The sequence below is a fragment of the Chenopodium album genome, chromosome 12 (assembly GCF_948465745.1).
Source record: "Chenopodium album chromosome 12, dcCheAlbu1.1, whole genome shotgun sequence".
NCBI lineage: Eukaryota > Viridiplantae > Streptophyta > Magnoliopsida > Caryophyllales > Amaranthaceae > Chenopodium > Chenopodium album.
Window position 1 is genome coordinate 45,222,583 of NC_137845.1, and position 23,846 is coordinate 45,246,428.

At 40.6% G+C, this 23,846-nt stretch overlaps 1 non-coding gene and 1 pseudogene across 1 annotated transcript; one reads left to right on the top strand and one right to left on the bottom strand.

The window, feature by feature from the left end:
- Positions 1–706: 706 nt before the first annotated feature.
- Positions 707–23,846, top strand: part of LOC145571221 (zinc finger BED domain-containing protein RICESLEEPER 2-like) — a 32,146-nt pseudogene continuing 9,006 nt past the window's right edge.
- LOC145573516 (small nucleolar RNA R71) lies at positions 19,952–20,057 on the bottom strand. Its single transcript, XR_014097518.1, has one exon. It is a non-coding gene; the product is annotated as a small nucleolar RNA R71 (small nucleolar RNA).

Consider the following 23,846-nt stretch of genomic DNA (forward strand, 5'->3'; position numbering starts at 1 on the left):
TGATAGTGATATGAATCCTCAAGGGCTAGTCAGTTTTGTCACTACTGAATTACGAAGTACTAACAATTTGATTTCCTTTTCTAATAAGGATCTGCCCCCGGAAGGGGATCAGCATAACAAGGCCTTACACCTTACTGTGGTGTGTAGGCAAATGAATGTTCTTATGAGCCTAGTTGATAATGGCCAAGCAATCAATGTATGCCCACTGCGCACTACGAAGAAGTTGGGCATAAAAGATGAAGAGTTGATTCCCTCTACTCAAGGGATTCGTTCTTATGATAATACTCGCCGTCAAGCCGTGGGTACTATCACATTGAATATCACTACTGGAGCCATTGAACGTCGCACCAAGTTTCAAGTGGTGGACATTAAGGCTTCTTTTAATCTGTTGTTAGGGCGCCCTTGGCTTCATGAGCTAAAGGCGATCCCATCATCGCTGCACTAGAGGGTCAAAGCTATAGTTGGAGGAAGATGAGGATCTCTGGAGTTTCTCTCTAGAAGACGTTCTCATGATCGAAGAAGATGAGAAGTGTCATCTCGACTTCGATCCCTATTCGAATGTCAACGTCAACGCAATTATTAAGAAGCAAGGGCATTTCCTTGGAATGACCCTTGGATTCAGAAAGAAAATGGCTGAACTTTGGGGCTATCTTGGTGCACACAAAAGGACACATTTGGCTAGGAAATCAAGCCAACAAAAGAAGACATGAAGGAAGCTGTGATCAAGATGGTTGCTCGCAACACAGCTCGTAATACAAATAAAGAGATGCCTATGAGTCCTTATCCCCTCACTCTGAATAGCCAATACATCAAGGAAGGGGAGAATTTCCCATGCTATGAATTTCCTAAGCCTTTCATCTACAATGGGAAGCGTGAGCCAGGGTTTGAGGTGTTCATGGATTGTAATTTCATCGACGAAGGTGATGTGTTCTCAACAGTTAGGGAACCAACTAGTCCAGGCTCTGATGATATGAATATTAGTCTACTTTTCGGGATGGAAAAGAATGAACCTAAGCACATCGACAATGATAATTCTGAGCTCATTCAAGCTGTCATGTCAAGCAAAGATTTTGACCCCTCTGAGTTGATTGTCCCAGCTGATGGTGTTCTGAAGGGTCGGCGCAAAACAGTGAAGATCACTAAGCCGAGTGGAGAAAAGCTGGAAGTGACCACCGGCGAAGGCCCTATGTTTGATGAATCTGAATCGTCTGAGTCCAAGTCCGAGTTTGAATCTGTTGATGACCCTGCAGGATCTAAGGCCGACCCCCTTTCTGCTATTGAGTCTTTTTCTATAGTTCCTCCTAGTGTTGAGCCTGTTGTCGAGTCTCCTCCCTCTATCCCAAATAATTCCATGGAGGTTGCAGCTGACCTCGCCCTCTTTGATGTAATGTTTAATGAATTCAATAAGATGAGTACCTTTGCTTATGATGCAAGTCATTCCCCTAACCCTGATCAATATTGCTTTGCTAATGATAAAAATGACAAAGAAATAATAAAAGCAATGGAAGAACATGAAAATAAAACTGCAACTATTGAAGATACAGAAAAAGTTAATATTTCCAACGATACGACTCTCAAAGAAGTTAAAATTGGATTAACACTAAGTCAAGACGAACGCAAAGAACTAATTAACTTGCTCAGTGAATTTGTTGATGTATTTTCTTGGTCATACCAAGATATGCCAGGTATTGACAAGGATATAACTCAGCATACGATACCACTCATTCCAGGTATGAAGCCTATCAAACAAAAGCTACGCCGTATGAAACCGGATGTGGCTCTCAAAATCAAGGAAGAAATCAGAAAGCAATTGGCTGTAGGTTTCATCAAAGTATCTAAGTATCCAGAGTGGATGGCTAATATGGTTCCAGTCCCAAAGAAAGATGGAAGGGTCAGAATGTGTGTTGATTACAGGGATCTCAACAAGGGAAGCCCAAAGGATGGGTTCCCTCTACCTCACATTGACATTCTGGTCGACAACATAGCAAACCATGTACTCCTCTCCTTCATGGACGGCTACGCTGGATATAATCAAGTACTGATGGCCGAGGAAGACATGGAGAAAACCACATTCATTACACAATGGGGTACATATTGCTATACGGTAATACCATTCAAGTTGAAAAATGTGGGTGCCACCTACCAAAGAGCAGCCACAGCATTGTTACATGATATGATGCATAAAGAGGTGGAGGTCTATGTTGATAATATCATCGTCAAGTCAAAAGATCGGCCAGGCCATATCATTGCATTTCGCAAATTCTTTGAACGACTCCGCAAATACAACATGAGATTGAATCCAGCAAAGTGTGCATTCGGAGTTACTTCAGGAAAACTCCTTGGCTATGTAATCAGTTCTCGAGGAATTGAAATAGATCCCACAAACGTAAAGGCAATCATGGCCATGCCACCACCCAAGACTGAGAATGAGATTTGAGGTTTTATTGGAAGGTTGCAATATATAAGTAGGTTTATATCAAAACTCACTGCGATATGTGAACTTATATTCAAGAAACTTAAGAAGAATGTTCCAGTCACATGGGATGATGATTGCCAAAAAGAATTCGACAAGATCAAAGAGTACTTGGAAAATCCACCTGTGTTAGCACCATCAATACCTGACATTCCTCTTCGACTCTATCTTACAGTCACAAGAGAAACGATGGGAGAAATGCTAGCACAAGAGATCGAGAGCAAAGAAAATGCAATATACTATTTGAGTAAGAAGCTTCAAGTCTATAAAACTCGGTACACACCACTCGAAAAGTTGTGTCTTGCACTCATGTGGGCCCCACAGAAATTAAGACATTACATGCTCACTCATACAGTGCATGTTGTATCAAAAATGGATCCTCTCAAGTACTTGTTCGAGAAGGCAACACTTAATGGTAGATTATCAAGTTGGATAGTCAACCTTGCTCAGTTTAATTTGAAATTCGTACCACAAAAGGCCATCAAAGGTTCTACAGTTACTGACTTCTTAGCAGATTTCCCACTGGAAGAAGTTGAGAAAGAAGAAGAAGAGTATGATTTCCCTGACGAAGATCTACTTATGACCGAAGATGATAGGTGGACGCTCTATTTTAATGGAGCTTCAAACCAAAAGGGTTGTGGTGTAGGAGTCTTGCTCGTATCACCCAACGAAGAACACATGCCAATTTCCGTGAAGCTCGATTTTGATGTCACCAACAACGCTGCAGAATATGAAGCGTGCATCTTGGGATTAGAAATAGCTAAGGCCTTGGGAATTAAGAAGCTTAGAATCTATAGGGACTCGTCATTAATCATCAACTAGATCTCTAAGAGATGGAAAGTGAGAAGTGAAAGTCTCGCTACGTATCAAGCTCATCTGGAAACTCTCATGGAGCAACTAGATAAAGTGGAATACACATACTTGCCTAGAGAAGAGAATCAGTTTGCCAACGCACTAGCTAAGTTGGCATCGATGGTGCGAATTCCAAGAGACACAATCAGAATGCCATTGACCATAGAAAGAAGATATGAGCCGGCGTATGTTCATGCACTTGATGATGAACAAGAATCACAAGAAGAAGACGAAGAAGAAGAGCAATGGTATACAGATATCCTTAACTATGTGACAACGGGATTACAATGAATATGTCAAGAAATGTATGAAATGTCAAGTCTACGCAAATCTGCAACACGTTCCACCTTCGATTCTCTACACATACACTTCTCCATGGCCTTTCTCTAATTGGGGAATTGACATCATTGGGAAGATAACGCCACCAGGACAAGGGGGACATGAGTTCATCCTTATAGCAATCGACTACTTCACCAAATGGGTCGAAGTTGTGTCCTATGTTAAGCTCACAACAAAACATGTAGCTCAATTCATTGAGAAAAACATCATATGTCGCTATGGTATATCGCACGAAATGATCAGTGATAATGGGACGCATTTCCAAGCCGAGTGCGCCGAACTATTACAGAAATATCATATCAAACATCACATATCATCACCTTACAGGCCACAAAATAATGGCGCGGTGGAATCAGCCAACAAGAATGTAAAGACCATCGTTGAAAAAATGACGGAAAACTATAAAGATTGGCCAAGCAAGCTACATTTCGCTCTTTGGGGTTATCGAACTTTTATTCGTACATCAACCGGGGCCACCCCCTTCTGTTTAGTCTGTGGAGTTGAAGCCATACAACCAATTGAGTTAGAGATCCCTTGTCTACGGATTGCGTTAGAAAGCCAACTAGATGAAGTCGACTGGATTAGAGCAAGATATGATGAACTAGTATTACTTGACGAAAAACGCTTGGAAGCTTTGTATCATGTCCAAACCTACCAGCAACGTATGGCACGACATTTCAATAAAAAAGTCAAGACTAGGAATATCAAAGAAGGTGATTTAGTGCTTAAAGCACTTCGAAAAAATGTGTTAGATCCAAGAGGAAAATTTAGACCAAATGGTCAGGTCCATACATTATCAAGTCCATCTTGTCAGGCGGAGCAGCACAGTTAGTAGACATGGATGGCAACGGCTTCCATAATTTAACTAATTTGGATCAACTCAAGAAATTTTATGTCTAATTACATGGGTTCAAGACCCAATAGAGCTACGTTTGGCCGATTCCTTTTAAGGATATGTAGGCAACCCCTCAAGGGGGCCCATCCACTTTAAAAATAAAAATTCCTTCTTCGTTAACCAAATACACCACACAAAGGCAGTGGAATACACAATAAAACCACCGCGCCATGGCACCATACACTGTGCCACAGTATTCAACACCGCGCCACGTCATCAACCACTGTGACACGGTAGAAACCCTACGACGCGGTGCACCAGATGGCAGTTCTTGGGGTTTGCAGTTACCAAGCCACGACAGGACAAACCGTGACACAACACCAACGCCGTGTTACGGCATTCACCACCGTAACACGGTGGGCCTTTTGGCGAAAAAACACAGCAGAGCTTCACCGCGTCACAGTAGCTGCTACCGTGTGACGACAGACATACCGTTACGCGGTAGAGGGTTTTTCCAGTTTTTGGTTAATTTTATGGTTTTACGCTTATTTTGTTCAATGAATATTATTATTCTTCCATCGCGTTCGACTTCTTGACTCGGATAAATAAATAAAATAAAATAAAATAAAACAATCAAAGTCATTGTAAGTTTTAATTAAGGCAAAAATAAATATACTATTATTAATGAAATAAATGTCACTACAACTATTGGCATCATACGCCTTATTTAAAAATTAAAACTTAAGTCATAAAAAGCAAAGCAATATTAGTCTAATCCTTTTTCACTTTAGGATCTTCCTTCTTCTTTTCAACGAACTAGGTCGGCCTTCACCATTAGTGTATCTTTTGTAGCTCGAACCGTCACACCTCTAGTTGAGCTTTCACCCTTTTCACCCCTTTTATAGTTCTTAGGTTGTTTTTCCCTATAAACCATCTTTTCTTTACCCTTTCCTTTCACATAACTCTAGCTCTTAGGCTTTATAGGAGTCTTAAATTCAATTCATTGTGTTCTCGGACCAAGACGATCTTTAAGAGGCGCCTTCTTACTTCCAAGTCATTCCTTCATATAACCGTCAAACTTACGTGATCCAACTCGCTCTCTCCTACTCTGAGGATTCAACCATGATTTGTATGCACTAGACAAGGGTGGAGGAGGTTAAGTACTCGCAGAAACGGTCCACAAAGGTCTTCCAATCCAATACGTCTCATAATTATACACATTACTTTCATGCAATGATACTTCACGAGGACTATCATTATAGCGTGGAACTACTTGTTCAAGTCCATATTGTTGCATCAATCGGGAAGGGCAATAAAAGTCAATTTCGAGAGACTAGGAATACGACAACACGGGGTATCATTCATCCCGACCATCCTAGAAAGCCTCCACCAAGGCAAAACCCATCAAATGGAAAATTCTCTCTTCGTAAAGAATAACTTCCAATCATCATAAGACATGTTTGTAGAGTAGTTTTTCTTTTTACGAACTAGATCATTGGGACCATATTTGACAATATCGTCGGGGGCTTCAAAGAGTTCCAAACTCTTCATCAACCAAATCTTAAAAAAAAAAGGGTGATGGTATACCGTGCCACGGCACACAGCACCGTGTCGCAGTATATGGCACAGTGCCAGCCACGTGTCACGGTTATTAAACAAAAGTCATTTTTACCTGCAACAGTATTATAAAGCCCTTCCTGACGGGTTTTCTGTTAGAATTTGCTTCGTCGAGACCACGCAGAGTTTCTCCAAGGCAAGTAGGCATATGGGATCTTCCAGATTCAACATGTTCAAGCACAGATGCTAAACTAGTATGTCCTTGATGAGTGACATTTTATGTCACTCCTAGGATAGTGTTTATGCCTTGTTTTAGCTTGTCTTAGGGTGTTCTGCAGTTTTTTTGTTCAAATAATGTGTGCATACATGTCTCGATGTATTTTTAATGAAATCGCGTATATTGTTGAATGCTTGCCTTCATTGCGTGTTTGCACCGTTCCCTATACCTTATTGCTTCCCTTGGTGTTTGTGCTTAGGTATTTGAAGTCTTGGATTGCAAAGAAGAAGCCAAGGAAGCATGAGAGAAGAATCGAAGAAAGCAAGGTGCAAGGGCGCGAATAATGTGCGGGCGCGCAGCCCTGTGAGAACCCGCGCAAAATTGGCGAAATTGCATAATCGAGGCAGAAAGTTTTGCGCGGCCTGTGCGCGACATGTGCGCTGGCGCAAACCCACACCGCGCGGGCGCGCAGCTACGGTGCGCAGGCGTGCATCCAGCAGCACGGGCGCGCACACCCAAGCACAAGCCGCGCAACCCACAAATGCGCGGGCGCGCAACTACATTGCGCGGGTGCGCAGGCTGCTGAGAGGGAGCACAGGCCGCTGTGAAGGCGCACGCGCGGGCGCACAGCGGGTCCTGTTCAGCGTTTTTGCGCGATTCTTTATATATTGCAGGGCTTGTTTTGTACGGGAGAATTTCATTCTTTTAGATCTTTTTCCCTTGTTTTAGGAGAGATTCTCTCTCTAGGTTTAGCTTAGGATTAGAGTAGTTTAGAGAGAGAAAGTGAGGGTTTCACCATTGTTGAGCTTGGATTTTGAAGAAGAAGATTGATCATCTTGTTTGTAGACTTTCATCTTCAATCAATGAGAATCTCTAACTCTCTCTCCTCTATTTTATTTGCTTTCTCTTGACTATTGTTTTTGTTGTTGGTATTGCTTGTTAATCATGTTGATTCTTGATTATTTGTTGATTAATCTTGTTATTATCATGATTAGTGAGTAATTTCCCCATTAAGGGGATGGTTGTGGTGTAGTTGGATCTTGAGCATGTTCTAGGTTAGAATTGATTTATTTGTGATTAAAGTCTTTACATGTTTGATATTCTTTAATCTTCTTGCAAATGCACATTGTTGGTTGATTAAAGGTGAATCTTTGCTAACAAGGAACGGAAGTTGACTTAGCTAAGGTTCATTATTATCGATTGTTATTTAATAGTACCTCCTAGTATATGGTTCTAATGTGGAAGCATAGAGGCTATGTTAGGAGAAGCCAATTGACCCCGGAAGGCGGCTAGATTGGATCCTTTATTTCGATATTTAAGCATGTTTAGTTCATAATTAATTCAATTTCTATGCCTTTGTGTATGTTCAAGTGAATGCTTTACCTAAACCATTTCCCTTAATGTTTTATTTCTTGTTTTAGCATATTTAGACTTTAGTTTATTTATCTCCTATTCCGGACTAGCTTAATTGTCGATAACATTTGGTGGTATTTATCCATTCTCTGTGGTTCGACCCCTATGCTTGCCTTATACTCGTATTAGGTTTGTTTAGGTTGTATAAATTGTATTTGATCTAGGGATAGACAATTGACGACGCGTTTATTCCTTTGTCAAATTGGCGCCGTTGTCGGGGAATGGCTTCCATTACCATTGTGTTATCTTATTGAGACTAGTCCATTGTGTATAGTTATCTCTCTATTTGTTGGTTTTTATTTGTGTTGCTTTATTTGAAAAAAATGGCTTGTATTTCTATTCCTCAATTTGATAATGAACCGTTTTGGGTGTATTTTAATAGACTTGAGGATTTTTTGGATGGTGTTAAGGGTTTTACCAAGGGTGATTATTGTGAAATCATTAATTTGGGATTAAATGAGCATTTTAGAGGAGTGGTTGATAATATGTTAAATGGTGATCTTGAAACTTTGTCTTCGGATGAAGCTTGGGATTTCTATTCATGGTTAGCTAGGGATAATTATGATTGGGAGAGGACCAATCATGAGACTTATGTTCGGGATTCTCATGCTTTTAATGTTGATGCTAATTGTCATGATTTGTCTAATATGAATTCCCATGATGTGCTTGATGCTCCCCATAGTGACCATGTAATGCATGATTTCAACTCCCCTCCCTCTATAGCTCAATGTAATGAGGTACATTCTAATGATGATGAAGTGCATGTTCTTTCTCATATTGCATCCGATTTTTGCATGAATTCTAAAGGTGTGTCCCATAGTTCCCTAGATGATTCCAATGAGCAAGCTTTTGACTCGTCTATCCATGATGATTTGGACTCATTTAAGATTATGGCCCAAATATTTCTTGCATTCCAAACGAAAGCCCATAACCTTTTGAGTGAATTCATTGATAATGCTTCATTAGAAAGAGATGAGTTTGAGAGGAATTTGCCCCCATTCACTCTTGGATTTGAGATGGTAGGACTTGAGAAATGTATGGGAGATGTTGTTCAAGATGATGAAGAGGAGGTTGAGGTTGAATCATTTGGAGTTTTTGAGCTTGAGGGAGATGTAGATCATGAGGGTTCTTCATTTGAGGATTCCATGATTGATTTCCATGCCCTCATTAGTGATGTGAGACCTTATGGTGAGGGAATAGCTACCCCTTTTCCCCTTTCTCATACACCTTTCTCCAAAAGGTTTAACCATATCCCCTACTATCCTATGTTCCTCCCTTCTTTTCTCAAAGAACCGCTTAGGAATCCTCTTCCTATCCATGCTTTCGAAGCCCCCAACTCTTTTATTGTTGATGAGGAAAAGAGTTATAATGCCAACCAAAAAGATTTTTGTGAGGATAGTTTGCCTCCCTATCTTTCTTTTTCTTCTTATTTTATTGATTTTTCTTTTGATTCTTTTACTTTTTCTTTTCCCCCTTCTCTCAAGCATAAAGTCTCCTTGTACTTTATGTTTTCTTGTCATATGAGCATCGCGTATGCTCTATTTCTTGATATGTTTGCCGGTGCCTATGACAAGCTTTTGCCTTCTTTGTCGGGTTATTTACTAGATTGGTCATGCTTGGACGTTAAGCAAGCCTTTGCGGGAAGTAACCCGTGTTTTATTGCTATCATTTTCTTTTCTTTTTAGATTAGATTTTCTCTCATGGACGTGTTTGTGTTCCTTGCTAGGTACACAACTTGTTATACTCTTGCGCATTGGTGATGATCAAGAATCAAGGAAATGTGCCTCAACTTACCTATCATGTGGAATTCAAGCCTTATTTGTAGAGATTGTGGCTCATATGAGGTTATTTCGGGTTTTTTGTGTGATTTTGCATTTATCCCATATCCGGTAATATCCTTCTTTTCCCTCTCTCTCTTACTTATTGTGACTTGAAGATCATGTGTGGGTAATGTTGGATTAATTTTTCCTTATTTTCCCCTCCTTGGTTTCATTGTTTATGATTTGAGAGCTTGGTTTCATTCAAGCTTGTGGGAGGGTATTCTATCATGTTTGGTGGGATGTTGATTCATATATGTCATGCACTTGAGTATATGCATTTCCATGTTTTTCATGCTTTTGGAAAATCCAAAAATATTTTTGTTTACTTCAAGGCAAGTTTAGCAAAATGTGTTTTGTTTGTACTTATTTTGGACATTATATCTTTTGGATTTGTTTACTCTTGAATGCCTTTCTTCTTAAGTGGTTAATGTGTGCACGGTTTGAGAGTGTCATTGGTTGACTCTAGGATATTACATGCTAAGGTAGTCGGGTTAAGAACTTTTAGGAATCCATGAAGCCCTAGTTCACGTGGTATGTGGTAAGATGGTGTTGCTCTCTATAGTGGATTTGGCACCCTTAGTTGGTATTTGCTTAGTTATAATCCCGTGTGAGGTAACATTGTTCTAGCCTTCATCACTTTGTTGTGTGGCACATTTGGATCCTTAGCTATGCATGTCTTGATCCTTGTTTTGACTTATAGCTCCCAAGATCGTGACCGAAGCACTCTACGGGAGGAAAAGGGCACTTCTTTCTCAATTTTTTTCTTTATCTTCTTTTTGTTTTGTTACAAATTTGATTTTCTATTGTGCATAAACCTACTTGCTAACCAATTTGAGCTTATGTTTCCCGCTCTTGTTTAAACCATGTTACAAACCTAATGGCCTATGTTTACCAACCCTTTTAGTTAGTGAAGCATTGGCATGTGAGGTTTGAGTTTTGAGTTGTTGATCATAAACAAGATGCATTTTGAGATTTGGTTAGAGTTGAGCTTGTAAAGAAATATGCAAATTTATGAAAATCAAGTGAAGTTTCAAGAAAAAGCCGTCCAAAATTAAAAAAGGCAAGGACAATGAATAAAGTTAAAATAAAAAAGAAAAAAAAATTGAAAAAAAAAAGCAAAACAACAAAAATAATTTAGATGGATTCATTTTCTTCCTTAGTTTAAGCATTGAGGACAATGCTTTGAACAAGCTTGGGGGGAATATTGTGTGTTTGTGTTGAATAAGCTTGGGGGAATGGTAGTAGTGGTATTCTTGCTTGATATTTAGAGACTTCTTGAGTTGTTTTTGAGTGTCGGCCGCACTTTTTGCTTCACTTAGGAATTATCACCAAATTTAAAATTTTTACCCCGCCTTAACCCTTAGCCTTACGTTACAACCAATAAAAAGACCCTTAGACTCTAGTGGGTTAGGTCAAAAGAACGGTGGAGGGAGATAGACTTCAAACCTATGGAAAGAGTATGCATAGTTGAGACGTCGGGATTACCTTCTCAAAGTTTTTCATTTCTTTATCTTTTTCCGGTTCCTGCGTGGAATCTTGAGAAGCTAGCTTAAGGGTTGATTTGAAGCTAGTGGAGAGAACGTGGCCCGATTGGTTGGGGCTAGGGTGGATTGAGTCCTAAGTAGTTCTCTATGCTTAGCATGTCTTATGTTTCAATCAACCATTGACATGTTGGAACGTGCATACATTTGTCTATTTAGAAAGGTTTGCATTCACTAGTACTTGTCCCTATCTCTTGTCCATATATGAACTTGTGTTTTGCTCTTTCTTTTCATGTTTCTTTTTCTTTTCCTTTTGTTGCCTTGCCTTGGTTTTTTTCAAGAGTTGTGGGTTAAGCTCTTAGGAAACCCTCACGAGACCTCACTCGTCCTCATAGGCGACTTTGGGGTTTTAAGGGCTTGTTGTAGCTAAAAACAACCGTGATTCCTACGTTAGTGAGTTAGTGTACATTCTTTCTCCTTGTTTCTATTTTGTTTCCTTTGCTTCCCATAATTTCGTCTTGTTCTCTTTTGCTCTAGCTTTGCTCGAGGACGAGCAAAGGTTTAGCTTGGGGAAATTTGATGAGTGACATTTTATGTCACTCCTAGGATAGTGTTTATGCCTTGTTTTAGCTTGTCTTAGGGTGTTCTAGAGTTGTTTTGTTCAAATAATGCGTGCATACATGTCTCGATGTATTTTTAATGAAATCGCGTATATTGTTGAATGCTTACCTTCATTCCGTGTTTGCACCGTTCCCTATACCTTATTGCTTCCCTTGGTGTTTGTGCTTAGGTATTTGAAGTCTTGGATTGCAAAGAAGAAGCCAAGGAAGCATGAGAGAAGAATCGAAGAAAGCAAGGTGCAAGGGCGCAAATAATGTGCGGGCACGCAGCCCTGTGAGAACCCGCGCAAAATTGGCGAAATAGCAAAATCGAGGCAGAAAGTTTTGCGCGGCCTGTGCGCGACATGTGCGCGGGCGAACACCCACACCGCGCGGGCGCGCACACCCAAGCACAAGCCGCGCAACCCACAAATGCGCGGGCGCGCAGCTACATTGCGCGGGCGCGCAGGCCGCTGAGAGGGAGCGCAGGCCGCTGCGAGGGCGCACGCGCGGGCGCACAACTACCATGCGCGGGCGCACAGCGGGTCCTGTTCAGCGTTTTTGCGCAATTCTTTATATATTGCAGGGCTTGTTTTGTACGGGAGAATTTCATTCTTTTAGATCTTTTTCCCTTGTTTTAGGAGAGATTCTCTCTCTAGGTTTAGCTTAGGATTAGAGTAGTTTAGAGAGAGAAAGTGAGGGTTTCACCATTGTTGAGCTTGGATTTTGAAGAAGAAGATTGATCATCTTGTTTGTAGACTTTCATATTCAATCAATGAGAATCTCTAACTCTCTCTCCTCTATTTTATTTGCTTTCTCTTGACTATTGTTTTTGTTGTTGGTATTGCTTGTTAATCATGTTGATTCTTGATTATTTGTTGATTAATCTTGTTATTATCATGATTAGTGAGTAATTTCCCCATTAAGGGGATGGTTGTGGTGTAGTTGGATCTTGAGCATGTTCTAGGTTAGAATTGATTTATTTGTGATTAAAGTCTTTACATGTTTGATATTCTTTAATCTTCTAGCAAGTGCACATTGTTGGTTGATTAAAGGTGAATCTTTGCTAACAAGGAACGGAAGTTGACTTAGCTAAGGTTCATTATTATCGATTGTTATTTAATAGTACCTCCTAGTATATGATTCTAATGTGGAAGCATAGAGGCTATGTTAGGAGAAGCCAATTGACCCCGGAAGGCGGCTAGATTGGATCCTTTATTTCGATATTTGAGCATGTTTAGTTCATAATTAATTCAATTTCTATGCCTTTGTGTATGTTCAAGTGAATGCTTTACCTAAACCATTTCCCTTAATGTTTTATTTCTTGTTTTAGCATATTTAGACTTTAGTTTATTTATCTCCTATTCCGGACTAGCTTAATTGTCGATAACATTTGGTGGTGTTTATCCGTTCTCTGTGGTTCGACCCCTATGCTTGCCTTATACTCGTATTAGGTTTGTTTAGGTTTTATAAATTGTATTTGATCTAGGGATAGACAAATGACGACGCGTTTATTCCTTTGTCAGTCCTACTCTACCGTTTGCAAATAAATGCTTGCTAAACATGCAAAAAATATAAGCTATCCTACGGTATACATGATGTGACTCAGAGACAGGGCGATTAAAATATAAATTTGCAAGCTTTTCTAGATCTACTTCATTACCACATAAAATCCTATTTAAATCTAGATCTGTTAGATTTAGATGACGTTCGAAATCTTGGTAATAATATTCACGCAAAGTAGGCATTGCAACGAGAAGTCTGGCGAGGAAGCCAAAGATAGCACCAAAGAGTCATCACGAGACTCAGAATAAGGGAACGTCAAGCCAAAGAGTCCCTCCATCATTCGAGTGTGAGGAGTAGTTTCCCTACTAGTCCCCACAACTCCAGCAGAAGACATAGTCAAGGCAAGTCCTGTCCAGCTGGTAAACCGCGTAGGCTGACTCGAAGATGTAGGCATCGTTGGTGGAGGCATCGTCCCAGATAATGGAACCGAAAATAAGCCCTGATCCATGGGAGTAATGATCGGCCTAAACTCAGGCGGTGAAGGCTAGAATGGCTGGGAAGACGGAGGACACTGCCACTGGGTCTGAAAGTGCTAGAACGACTGAGAAGAATTAGGCTGCTGCCACTGAGTCTGAAACTCTTAAAATGACTGAGAAGACTGAGGTTGCTACCACTGGGTTTGAGAATGCCGACGAATCTCAAGGGATCGTCTGCGGCGACTAGGCTCCCCTTCGTCCGAGCCTCTATGCCTCGAGCATGAGCGAGACCTCCGTCGCCTCCGTCGCTCCTAAAAGACACAAAACGAAAAGATATCAGTGGTGTAAGATAAAACGCAAGGTAAACATGGGAAAACAGGCGAATATACCTCACGAACATCGTCTGAACCACTCCGACAACTAGCACCACGTCGTAGCTTTATGACGTAATATTTTAGAGCATCAACCAGCTTTATTATGCTCATCATATCCGAGTGCGTGACCTGAAAGCAAAAAAATCAGTAACAAGCAATATTAAGAAGAATCAAAGTTGTGTCAGAAAGATTACCGGCTCGAACTCATCAGGCAGGGACTCCTATGCCTATCTAAAACCCTCTGGTGCATCAGAAATATGGTCCTCGACCATACCAATCGGCCCTGGGTAACGAACAGCGTGAGACGGATCTCGACCTTCCCCCTACGACGAGCAGTCACTTAAAACATGATCGAATAATCAGGTTATTCGACAATTCAAACAGGGACTACCATAAAAAATTCTTAAAAAATCAAACCTTGGGAAAACGGGGTGGACGAGCCAAGTAAGGAAGAAAGTCCTAAGAATAATCGTCGTCCATGCGCAGAAGCTCTCGCCAAGAAAACTGATAGCGCTCTCCTCTGCTCACCAGCTCCTCCAACAAGCGTGAGTGCAACATCGACGCAGGCGGAGGCAATGGCACCACAAAAAGGTCAACGCTGTGCTGTCGGACTATGCGCTCTCCAAGGTACCAGACAAGACGTGATGTACCAAAGAAGACGGTACGACACTCCGAGCGCTCCAAAGCCTCGGGAAGGTCAGTCAAACCAGCCCAAGGTCGATACCGGATCTCGATCGGGACCTGAAAACCATAAAAGAATACAGTGAATGTCGAGAAATAATATCGAAATAAAAGAAATACACTGTAAAGTCGATCCTTACGCTAACAATGGTGGTACCCTGACGCAGAAACCCTCGCAGACTCGGTACTGACTCCACTCGAGACTCGCCCCGGTCACGCCGGCTAGCACCAATAGGAAAGTCGTGGACTGCTCTGCGACGCCGTCGAGGGGCTAATCCTGGAAAGTACTCATAGAACCACAGCTGCAACAAGAATAATCTTTAAGTAGATGAGCGAAACCGGTAAAAGCAAAACAAGAAGAAAAAGGATCGTCACCTCCACAACTCTCCAAAGACCATAGACGCCAACAAGGGACTGATCGTTCAGCTGCCTACAGCCATGACGCAGTGACGAGAGCAGATCAACATACCCTACACTAGCCCAACTAAGGGATCCTATCTCAGCTATCCTGGTCAGAGATGGAAAATAGCAGAGAAGTGCGCGAGAACTCCTATCATGAGAAAGAGTCCAAGAAATAAGGATCAAGATGAAGATTTGTACCCGCAGCTCCGGTGTCGTCTCAGTAATCTCGAAACCATGGGAAAAAATAGAAACCAACTCTGACCGCCCACTCTGAGGACCACCTGAGGCACCGGTCGAGTCTAGATATGGTGAACAACAAGACCCAACAAGCCCACTACCTCACTTGCCCCCCAAGTGAGGTCCGAAATCTGTTGAACGGGGCGATCAGTGAAACGCAAGCCGCTGATCATGCTGAAGTCGGGAGGAGTCACCATCATCTCCCCCCAAGCAAAGTGGAAAGTGTTGGTAGTATCCCAAAAATACTCCAACAACGCTCGAACAACTATCGAACCACATCCTCAAGGGCTGCAAAATCCAACAACTGTTGAATAAAAATCGCCAAAACCAGCAGACTCCCACATTGCGTTGGTAACGGGATCCCCCGTGATGACCCCGTACAACAAGGGAATCAAGTCTCCAGCTCCTGAACCATGATGGCGAAGTACACCATCGACTAATCCGACAAGCGGACGGTGAGAAATGTGGTTCTCACGACATAAAACTAACTCATCTAGTGTCCACGAGGGTGGAGTCCACCTACCCCTGCTTGTAGAGGGGCGAGGCTCGGCCTCCAAGGCATCATCTATATCCTCAAGAACCTAGGGAGTGTCCTCTCTCAACGCCTGACGCCGGCCACGAGTAGAAATATCTCGATCTCGTTGTCTAGGCATACTATTATGTTCAAAAAAAAAGAGAAAAATCTAAATACTTAGCATCATTTCCTAAGTTATTTAATTATTTATTCAAAACAGCATTAACTGCTACCTCAAGTTGCATTTCCCATTACGTGCTAAATTTTTACCTCAAGGCTAAAAATTAGCAAAATAATAGAATCATTTATAGTAATTTCTCCATGACAAACTAATACTACAGTTCTCCTAATCGCATGATACTACGTTCTCCCTGACAATGTAGTACATACACAAAACAGAGCATGTTTTGAAATTGCACAAAAATAATAGATCGACACGTCATAGCATGTTTTACAAGATCTACCACAATTATATCATCATTTCAAGTGCAAGAAACAACAAGGAACAACAAGAACACATTCACGCACAAAGTAGTACCAAAAATGGTGATTTGCTCATTTCTTCACCAAATCATGCAAACTTGGTCTCAAATTGCTCACAAACCAACATACATTCATATACAAGCTAATTCATGGAACAATTTCAACATAAAATCTCAAAATCAAAAACCCTAATTTGATTTTTTAATGGTTTCATGCGAAAATGGCTCATTTACAGCAAAATTTGAGACAAAAGGCAAGGAAACATACATTGATCCTTGTAAGAATTTGAAAATGAGGAACGTTGCAAAAAAATTTAAGCGAAAATAGTGAAGAAATGAGTGAGGCGAGCTTGAAAAACCGTGGCAGCAGCGAAGAAATGAAAAAAAAATGAGGAAGAAACTTTTTTTTAATTTAAAGACAAAACCAAGGCACCGTGACACAGTACACCATGCCGCGTCATAGTAACATGTGCCGTGTCACGGTACCACCTAACGTCACGTGGAAAAACAGCAATAAAATATAATAAAAAAGAAGTGTGTGACTAATTCTGCAGGAAGAAAAATGCCGCGTCACGAAAAAGAATGTCGCGTGACGGCAGAAGCTGTCATATCACGACGCCCAGCCATGTGACACGGTGCACGAGCGTGCCCCTGGAATCTTTCAACGAATATTCCTGACATTTTTTACTAATTTCGCAGCAAGGAAAAAACGACGCGTCACGTTAACATACGTCGTTTTACGGTAAATTATACCGTGTCACGGCACTAAGCCACGTGACACAGTGTACGCGCGTAACCTGCACACCTCAGGAACTTTTCCAGCTAATATTCTAGGCATATTCCAAGCATCTTTTGACCAAGTTTGAATGATTATCCGCAGCTTTTGTCACTTATTTTTCCATCGAAAAACTCGCGGGAAATTATAACTGATATTTAAATGGTACCAGAATTACCATTTTGCCCCTAGCAAGCATCAAAGTCACTTTTTAAGCACCTAATACGGTCGAATAGTCGACTTGAAGGTCTAATCATTTACGGCCCACGTTTGGGGACAAGAGAACCATTTACAGCCCACGTTCGGGGACAAGCGAACCATCTACAGCCCCCGTTCGGGGACAATCGAACCATCTACGGCCCATGTTCGGGAATAATCAAACTATCATCATTTTAGTGATCATCTCCCAGGCGAAGACGATTCACGACGTAAGGTTCTCGATACACAGAGACTTGCAATCTCATCATCAGACAAGTTTTTCCTCAAGCATGGAAAATTGTGGGTCGTTGCCACCTCTCAAGGCGAAGAAGTCAGCGATTATATCATCTATCGACTTTCCTCAAGCATGGAAAGAATCTCAACAAACATCATCCGGTGGATTTCTTCACGCATAGAAAACTACCAAACTCGTTTGCCATCGATACACTGGTGTCATATACGCATTATATCCCTTTACCCTTTTATCTGTGCAACTAACATTTTTCTGCAGGTATCGGCGTATAAAAAGTGATTTAGGATAGCAGAACATCTTAAATCATTCTCCGTCCCTATCGACTACTTTGACTATCGTTTTCGAAACTGACGTTTCTACAAACTCAGTCAAAGTGGGGGCTTCTTTAGACACCTTAAAATGTCTCCCCGAATCCAAACCCGATGATGAGCAACCTTTCACCGCCATTATTGGTCGGGTTGAGTACTTAATCCCGGGAGTGCTTAAAGTCCATGTTCAATCAAACTCAACTCATAAAATAGTGAACGGATCAATCCTAATGTTTAGTCAAAGCATAGTCCAATTTATAGTTTGGTCCGAACCCTTTAAATTAATTTCGTATTATTTATTAATTGAACCTGATTAATGAACAATAAACCTAAATAGCCAGAAATTATGAAATGGCACTTAAAAATACCGAACGTAATTAGGCTACAAGTGAATTTGGACGCAAAATTGGAAAAACTATACACTGTGACACGGCGCCACGTGCCGCGCCACAGTGGACATTGCCGCGTCACGGCATTAATTCCCGTGTCAAGGTACACATACCGCGACACAGGAATTTTTTGTCTCTCCGCGTACACACCTGCACGCGCTCTATCCATCTGAGTGTATTTAGGGAAAAATAGTGCACCGCGACACGGTAATCTGTACCATGTCACGGCACTGATTGTCGTGTCGCGACAGGCATGCCGTGTCACGGCACCCCAAAATTAGGGTTTTATCTTTTTAGGGTTCCGTGTGATCCCTCCACTCATTTCCTCTATAAATACGAGCCTCGTTCCTGCAGTTTGGGAAATCAAATAATTCTCTATTCTCTCTTCTATTCTTTAGCCTAAACACCAGCCTTCCTTATTCTTCCACAATACTTCCCTCAAGCACTCCAAGGAGTCCATACTTTACATGAGGTTATGTCCTTAAACCAAAGTGTGAAAGGTAGAACTGTTTGAGGGTTTTTGGCCCTAAATTATTAACCTTAATTTATTTTAATTTTAATTATTGTTTTATTGATTTTATTGAAGTTACTAACGCGTTTATTATTTTATAGTTGCAAGCAAACAAAATCAAAGTAAGGAATCATGTTCCTTTTATTTCTATTATTTTTCTAACGATTGTTATTATGTTTGTCATATATTATTTGTTGGATTATTATTGAATTGCTTTCAATATTAATGTTAATTATGTTGTTATTATGATCACCATGTTGCATGTTAAAGGGAATATGTGATTTAAAATCACGCCTAATAAGATAATTTGGACAATCGGTTTAGGTTCCTTTAATCTTGCTATTAATTCAAGTGATTACTAATATTATAGAATTATGTGTTGCATTAATATTTAACCAATTTAGCATAATAATAGTTTGGAGCGAATTGAATATTTTGTTTGTATGCCTTTGAGATCACAGGAATGATTTTCACAATAAGAATCGCGTAGAGGCCAATACGGGCAAATGTGACTCCATGACTCACTTTGTACCATCATCCCTGATCTTCCTTTCGTGGTTCCGAACCTATGGAGTTAGTAATCTCATGGGTTATGAATGGGGTGTAACCTTCACGGGTTAATCGTTGTTGCCTATTGTTGTCCCTTTATCGTGGTTGCCTTTTATGATCCGTAAACGGTTTACAAGTTCCTTTAAAACTTGTTGGCGGCTCCCTACTTTACTTTGTCCCTAATCGTATTATGTCAGTTCCCACTTCCTATGAGTGCCAAGCATATTCACACATGCTTAAACTTCGAACGACGCCTACAAGGCCATTAACTACTTCCCCAACTAGAGAGTTTAATTTCGAGGAGCAACAAGATTAAATAGGTGAAGTCGATCCACCACTTCAAAGACCTTTGAAGGAGTTGGGAACTCCGGGAGCTTATAGAGATTCAAGCAGTATTGCTCCCCCTGTTAGCCAAGCCAATGATTTCGAGATTTGGCCCGCGATGATAAATTTGATTTAAAGGACGCAAATTAGTGGAGCGAAATATGAGAGTCCTCTTGCACACTTGAACGAGTTCAAACAGTATTGCAACACGATCAACGTAAATGGGGTCACTCAAGAATTTGTGAGACTAAAGCTTTTTCCTTTCTCCTTGATAGGAAGGGCTCTTAAATGGCTTGAGAAGGAGGTGAGACCTAACTCCTTGAGAACTTGGGATGAGGTCACCACGGCTTTCTTAGGGAAATTTTACTCTCAAAAGAAGACGGTCGAGGCAAGGGCATTGATCCAAGGTTTCCGTCAAAAAGCTAGTGAAACCATATACGAGGCATGGGAAAAATACAAAGAATATCAAAGGCAGTGTTCTCACCATGGTATTCCGACTTACCAAGTGCTTCAAATATTCTATGGAGGTTTGACCCCACAAGGAAAGACTAGCTTAGATGCGAAAGCGGGTGGCCCGATTATGAACAAGAGGAGGAGCAAGTCATTGAAATAATTGAGGATGTGGTGAGGCACCACATGGATTGGCAAGAAGGAGAGAGGGAATCTTTAAGCAAAAGAGGAAGTGCGATTTACTCTATCGATCACCTCAACGCCATCAATAATTTGACATATCAAATCGCCAACCTTGGCAAGGAGATGACATCTTTCAAGGAGAAACTTGATACCTCCACTTATTTTGTGAATTGTAACTCTTCTCCTTCTACATCTAATAACATGACAAATGGGTGCTTATTTTGGGAAAATTGTGGGTCGTATGACCATGACACCTCTTCTTGTAATTATGATTTCCAACCCCAACCCCAACCCCAATATGAAGATGGTAATGAGAATGAAAATGAACATGTCAATGCTTTGTCTTATGATAATAGACCTAGGAATGATAATCAAAGGTACTTACCACCTAATCGAAGAGAATAAGGGGGGTATTCTTATAACCAAAGAGGAAATGATTATGATTACCATAACAAAAAACAATGGAGGAATAGGAACCAAAGGGACCAAAATCCCCAAGGTAACTACAACCAACAAGGTGGTTATGGTAACCATAACCATAATAACCAAGGAAACTATGGGAATCAAGGCCAATATCACCAAGGGGGGAACTCTAATAATAGAAATAATTGGAACAACAATAAAAATAGAGGTTCTTCTCATCAAAATGCTTCTAATTCTAATGTGAGAGGGAATAGAGCTCCTCAATATAACTACTATACACAAGCACCACCTAGTAGGTCCAATTTAGAGGAAATGATGGAAAGCCAAACTAAATTATTCAATACTTTCATGGTCTCTAGTGATAAGAAATTTAGTGAAGTCATGACCCATAACAAGATGCTTGAAACACAAATTTTTCAATTGGCCAATGCTTTAAAGGAAGGGGCTAGCACTTCCAAACTCCCACCCCAAGGACTAGATCCTAAGAGACCCGTGAATGCTACATCAACTAGAAGCGGGAAGGTGTTGGAAGAGAGTGTCCCTAAAAGAAGCAATGAGAAAGTGAACTTGAGTGAGCCACCCCTTGAGAGTGATTTTTAGCAAGAAGGAGAGAAAAATCATGAGAAAGAAAGAGAAAAAAGTGAAAAAGAGAGTGAAGAGAAAAAGAGAAAAAGAGAAAAAAAGAGAGAAACAAAACAATTGCAAAAACTACCATATCCCCACAAATTTGTTAGAAATAAATTACATGTGCAATTTGGAAAGTTTCTTGAAACATTGAAACAAATTCACCTTTCAGTTCCTTTTACTAATGCTATCAAGCAAATGCCTAACTATGATAGGTTTTTAAAAGACATTTTGAGTGGAAGGAGAAAGTGTGAATTGGTGGAAACGGTGAATCTCACCGAGAATTATAGTGCAATCATCATGAATAAGATGCTACCGAAATTGAAAGACCCCAGTAACTTTTCTTTCCCTTGTGCAATATATAAAATGCAAATTGATAATGCTTTATTTGACCCTGGGGATAGTGTTAGCCTTATGCCATATTCGGTATATCAAAGACTTGAGATAGGGGAACTTCTACCCACCAACATTACCCTACAATTGGCTGATCGATCTATCAAATTTCCAAAGGGTAGGGTAGAGGATGTTCCTCTAAGGGTGGGAAAGTTTGTAATCCCGGTGGATTTTATTGTGTTAGAGATGGATGAAGATGTTAACATTTCAATAATTCTAGGAAGACCATTTCTTGCTACTGATGCTTTAATAGATGTTAAAAGTGCTTAAATTTCACTAAAAGTAGGAGATGAGGTGATAGAATGTGATTTGAATGAGAGCATGAAGTATCCAAGCTTTAATTTTGATAATTGTATGATGATTGATACTATTGATTCTATCGTGAATTCTATGCATGAGCACTTGCTCACTACTAACGATGCCCTTGAGAATGTCCTATTGAACAAGGAAAAGATAGGTTAGCAAAGCAAGGAGATGGCATTTTATGAAGAAATGCTTGAAGGAAGTACGGAAGGAAGCATTGAGCAAGTATGCAAGGGAATTGCGAGTCATGATTCATTGGAGATAGCTACTACAAGAGAAGGTAAGGGTGTTCCAATGGTAAAACTCAAACCTCTACCATCACACCTAAGGTATGTGTTTTTGGATCCTAATTCAACTTTTCCGGTAATTGTGAATTCCTCTTGAAACGAGTGTCAAACTCAAATGTTATGTGGTATGTTGAGAAACCACCAAGGTGCTTAAGGCTATACCATTGATAACCTCAAAGGTATTAGTCCCGCTTATGTATGCACCACATAACACTTGAGGAGGGCGCTAAGCCTTCCATTGAGAGGCAAAGGAAACTAAATCCTCAAATGGGGGAGGTGGTGAAGAAAGAAATCACCAAAATCCTTGATGCCGGCATCATCTTCCCCATTTTGAGTTCAAAATGGGTTTCCTCTGTTCATGTGGTCCCTAAAAAGGGAGGAATGACCGCAGTTGAAAATGAGAATAGGGATCTCATTTCAACTAGAACGGTAACCGGTTGGAGGATGTGCATAGACTATAGACGTCTAAATGCATCGACTAACAAGGATAATTTGCCCCTCCCTTTTATTGACCAAATGCTTGAGATACTAACCAAGCACAAGTATTATTACTTTTTTATGGTTATTCGGGTTTCTTTCAAATCCCCATAAACCCGGATGATCAAGAGAAGACAAATTTTACTTGTCCATATGGTACTTTTGCATATAGGAGATGACTTTCGGACTTTGCAATGCACCAGCAACCTTTCAAAGGTGCATGTTCAGTATCTTTGGAGATATGCTTGAAGCCGAGATGGAAGTGTTCATGGATGATTTCTCGGTAGGAGGCCTCTCATTTGAAGATTGTTTGTCTAATTTGGGCAAATGCTTAGCAAGATGTGAGAAGGTAAACTTGGTCCTAAATTGGGAGAAATGTCACTTCATGGTTGAAGAAGGAATCGTCCTTGGTCACAAGATTTCAAGTAAAGGGATTGAGGTTGATAAAGAAAAAGTTAAAGTGACTGAAAAATTGCCACCTTCAATCAATGTAAAAGGAGTATGATCCTTTTTGGGGCATGTCGGATTCTATAGGAGATTTATCAAGGATTTCTCACTCATTGCTAGACCCCTAAATGCCCTACTTTAAAAGGATGCCATCTATATTTTTGATGAAAAGTGTCTTCAAGATTTCAACAAATTGAAGGAGGCTTTGATCTCTACTCCAATTGTGTAAGGGCCAAGATGGGATTTTCCGTTTAAACTTATGTGCGATGCTAGTGATGTTGCAATTGGAGGCGTGTTGGGGCAAAGAATAGAGAAGAAGCTTCACATCATCTATTACATGTCTAAGACCTTAAATGAAACTCAACGGAACTACACCACAACGTAGAAAGAGTTTCTTGCCGTGGTACATGCTTTTGAGAAGTTTTGGAACTACCTCATTTGTTCCAAAACTATTGTCTACACCGACCATGTGGCTATTAGGTACCTTATGGCAAAGAAAGATTCCAAGCCTCGTCTTCTCCGTTGGGTCCTTTCTCTTCAACAATTTGATGTTGAAATTCGTGATAAAAAAGGGGCCGAGAATATAGTTGCGGATCATCTTTTCCGCCTAGAGAACGTGCAAGTAAGTGATAATGAGATCCCCATATGTAATGAATTAAGAGATGATGTGCTTCATATCTTGAATGAGAAAGAG